Raw genomic sequence first — 4522 nt, 5'->3', positions numbered from 1 at the left:
CAAGCTGCATCTGGCGAGCCAGCGCAGCACACGGAATGCCGTTTACTTTCCCGCTGGTAAGCGGTCCCTATTTATCTACTTGCACCCGGGGGTGCTTTTGAACTGCTAGGTTGGCAGGCGCTGGGACCGAACGACGGGAGCGCACCCCGCCGCGGGGATTCGAACCGCCGACCATGCGATCGGCAAGTCCTAGGCGCTGAGGTTTTACCCACAGCGCCACCCGCGTCCCAGTATGTCACAACTAGGCATAGAAATAATCTGCAGTGGTATATCTTTTCCACTAGGGAGCAGTTATGCACCAGCTACAACAATGCTTGCAAATTGGAAAGCTTCCAAAATCTGAAAGGCCACCAGTATTGTTCAAAGCGGCAACATATGTAGGTTTCCTGTTTGTTATCTCTGAACTGGTTTGACCTGAGATATTATTGCTACCACTACTGAAGGTTATTTACATGTGAGAGAGGATAGCTACAAAATCAGCTGTTTTCAGGACACTTAACCTTGCTTCTTAAAATTTCAGACATAGGCAATCCAGAGATATGAGGAAAACCTATTACATTAGTAAACATAATTTCTTTCTCAGGTGCCAGATCTGATAAAGATAAATTTTAATTAAGATTAATGAGAGCTTGTCAGTTTGTACACTGTATATCTATTATTTATATTTATTGAATTTATATACCGCCCTATACCCGGAGGTCACAGGGAGGTTCACAGAACAAAATCAAAATTTAAAACCGCAAAATATATAATCAAAATAAAAACAAGAACCCAATAACGCCCCCAAAAAAACACATTTAAAAAGGGCATATCTACGATTCATTGACCAATCGTGTATCTACAATTCATTGAACAATACGGCCGATGCTTTCAATGGTTTATTTTTAAACGCACCCATAATAATGCTAGTATTGCAGGTATTTATGTGGCATATGCAATGGTCGATTCGCCTTGGCACTACATAGCTTTAAATTCAAATTGCATGTGCAGCCAGCTTGGGATGTGATTGTGCCAAGACTATGAAAATAATTATTAGTTAATGGTAATTAAGAGTAATAGAGAAATTAAGAAATGCAGAATAAGTGATAAAGAATGGAAAATCATCAGAGGTTGTTGACGGAAGTCCAAAACATTGTATAAGATAAGAATTTATGTTAAATGATTGTTGGAAATGATATGTAAAAAAAACCCACCAAATATATATACAGTGGTACCTCGGGTTACATACGCTTCAGGTTACATACGCTTCAGGTTACAGACTCCACTAACCCAGAAATAGTGCTTCAGGTTAAGAACTTTGCTTCAGGATGAGAACAGAAATCGTGCTCCAGCGGCGCGGCGGCAGCGGGAGGCCCCATTAGCTAAAGTGGTGCTTCAGGTTAAGAACAGTTTCAGGTTAAGTACGGACCTCCGGAACGAATTAAGTACTTAACCCGAGGTACCACTGTATGTATACACACACACACACACACACACACACACACACAGTGTCTCTGTCTTATCAGGATTGAGCTTCAGTTTGGTGGCTCTCATCCAGTCCAAGCACTGGTCCAGCACTTCCACTGCCTCACCTGCAGATGTAAATGAGAAATCGAGCTGAGTGTCACCAGCGTACTGCTGACAACATACTCCGAACCGCCCGATAACCCTACCAGCGGTTTCATGTAGACGTCAAACAACATGGGGGATAGGACTGAGCCCTGCGAAACCCCACACTGAAGGTTCCACAGAGAATTGACAGAGATCCCTGCAACATAGAACCACTTTTGCCCCGATTTCAGATGTTGCTTTGTGATGCGGGTTCTGCACTCCACCGAGTCCCTCACTTGGACAGGTGCTGTTTTCCTCCTTAGGGCTCACTCAGAGGCAATTGCTATTCCTCCCAGGTGAACAGGTAATTGGCAGACCGTAATACATGAAACTCGTAATCCGGCTGAGCAATAAAATATTATTGAAAAATAATGAGAAATTTAAAGGGGTCAGAGTAATGAAACCCTGACCAAAAAACCCACACCCCATTAATGTGAAGATTGACTTAAAGGGAGAGCACCTGTTCCTTTTACAGTCACCTGGAGAAATATTTGGGCTGTAACATCTTCCAGTCCTGCTTTACCACGTGACGGGGGAGGGGGGGCGGACTGCAGCCGTCAAATCTCACTGTCAACCAAATGTTAAAGGTAAAAGAGTATTCCTAAAAGCAAAGGCTTTAGCATTGATATTGGCTTTTGGGATTAACTAAATCCCAAAAGTGTGCAGAGTCTCTGGCTGTGCCATCACTGCTCTTGCTTTTGTTGGAAGGGAGACAGGAATGAGAACAGCTTGAGGTGGCCCAAGCATCTTTCTCTGGGAAGGAGAAGATGCACAGCTCACCTGGCTATCTTCCAGTATAAACCCTGCTTACATTTCACATTCTTCAGTGTCCTATCCTTTTTTTAAACAGGGAGGCTGAGATCAGGGTAAATCATGGGAAGAGAACGACGACGTTTCTGCACAACAAGAAAGAAAAGAAGAAAGTTGCGCTCAGACACATCAGTCATATCAAACAGAGGTATGAGGGCCAGACCTGACCTTTTGGACTCAAGGAGAGGAAGTATTGGAGAGATAAGGACAGGAGACTGTGATGTGCTGTCTCTCAAAATTTACAGTCTCACATTTTTGTGGCTTGTTAAGCTGCTGTTTTCTTTTGTTAAAAGCAGCTGTGAAAGGGGAGGCTTCAGATGAAGGCTGCAGTGCCTGGAGAAATATATCCACAATATGAACATCCCCTCTGTCGCATCTAATTTCACCATTAAGCAGGGACGTATTGTGGCTACAATCCTTGCACAAATTAGAAAACACTTTCGTTTTAAATTTGTTTGCTTGGTTTTCAGATCAAAGTTTTACAATCACATATCCAATATAAAACATAAAAAACAAGATTGCAAGGAATCTTCTGGACTTCCCTCCTTCCCTTTGTGGGTCCTATTGTTAACCATTTCCTCCTGCATCTTTTATAATAATCCAAATCTTTTACATCTCCATTACGTCCACCATTAAACTACAAGTGTTATTCCAGTCCTGTTAACAGTTTTAACTGTTTGCAATGGTTTTTAAGATAAATTATAAATTTTCCCATTCCTTATTGAAATTTTGGCCTTCCTGATTGCTGATTGTTCCAGTCATTTTTTGCCAAAATTAGAAAACACATTCAGACACCCAGGGCTGGTGCTGGACTCCACGGAGCCTGTGGTTTGGTGCTGCTGATGTCCCCCCACTCAACACCAGGCTCTGCTCTTCTTGTGGCAACCTTGGCCATCACAAGCTTTTTCTGATGCCACATCCATCAACCTCCACCAGCCTCCTGGACATGCTTCAGTGGTAGATGGGAGACAGAACTTTCAATGGGAGCTAAGCTCAGCTCTCATCTGTGGTAGCAACCAACGTCTTAATTCACCCAAAATGCAATGCCCTGGCCTATGAAATGTTTAGATGTAGCCCTACCTGGACTATAGCTCTATGGAATCAATGATTTTAATAGATCTATGCATCAGGACATTGAATTTTAGGTAATTTAGAATGGTGTTTGGTCCATGTGGATGGGACCACCTGAGCTTGGTTCCTGTTCTAAACAGGCACTGGCACCTACTACTGGGTCCCGGCAGGGAAAGCAATGGCTGTCAGTGCATCTAATTTGGACTGGTGAGGGGCCCTGCCAAGCCCTGAAGGCCTCAGCTTCCAACTTCCAAACACTCTCTTCTTGCCAACGTAGCTCAGCTTCATGCCACAAAGATGTACACATGCACTGTGCGTACATTACCAACTTTTGATTTCGAAATGACTTAATCTCCCTTCCAGGACTTGGTCAGGCATGTAGAAGCAGCTGGTGACTCAGCAGAAGAGGCTGAGGAAACCTGAAGGATCAAAGGAGCGCTAGGAGCAAAAAATGACATGTCGGGTCAGGGTGGAATCTGCAACAATGTGGATTTTTACAGCTTCTTCAGACCTTGGTAGTAGTTCATAAAATACTTCTTGGATGGCAAGACAAGCTATAAAACCAAAACTCTACCAATCTTGTAAGGGCTTTCAGCAGCAGATGCAAGCAGATGCAGGCATAATGCTATGTTTAGGTACAGTGGTACCTCGGGTTACAGATGCTTCAGGTTACAGAAGCTTCAGGTTACAGACTCCACTAACTCAGAAATAGTATCTCAGGTTAAGAACTTTGCTTTAGGATAAGAACAGAAATCGTGCAGCAGTGGCGTGGCAGCAGCAGGAGGCCCCATTAGCTAAAGCGGTGCTTCAGGTTAAGAACAGTTTCAGGTTAAGAACGGACCTCCAGAACGAATTAAGTTCTTAACCCAAGGTACCACTGTTTTCTTTTTGTGTACAGGAGAACCTTGAACCCAACTGTGGGCAACCAGGTCCAGAGTGTGCCCAGAATCAGCCAAATTCAAAGAGAAGGTAATAAGAATTTGCCGTTGCAATGGAGATATCTGCCAACACAGCCCAACTAAACAGATCAGGATGAGTGGAGGGTTGCAGA

General features: G+C 43.6%; 1 long non-coding RNA gene across 1 annotated transcript; it reads right to left on the bottom strand.

Moving 5' to 3' along the window:
* Window positions 1-306: 306 nt before the first annotated feature.
* Window positions 307-3591, bottom strand: LOC310745109. The gene is made up of 4 exons (XR_014539942.1): window positions 2371-3591; window positions 2051-2157; window positions 1815-1933; window positions 307-1571 (listed from the first exon to the last, which is right to left on the bottom strand). It is a non-coding gene; the product is annotated as an uncharacterized lncRNA (long non-coding RNA).
* Window positions 3592-4522: the final 931 nt, after the last annotated feature.

This window comes from Podarcis filfolensis (assembly GCF_964270895.1).
Source record: "Podarcis filfolensis genome assembly, chromosome: 11".
Lineage (NCBI taxonomy): Eukaryota > Metazoa > Chordata > Lepidosauria > Squamata > Lacertidae > Podarcis > Podarcis filfolensis.
Note: the sequence above shows the minus strand (reverse complement) of the source record. Positions and strands in the feature narration are given on the sequence as shown.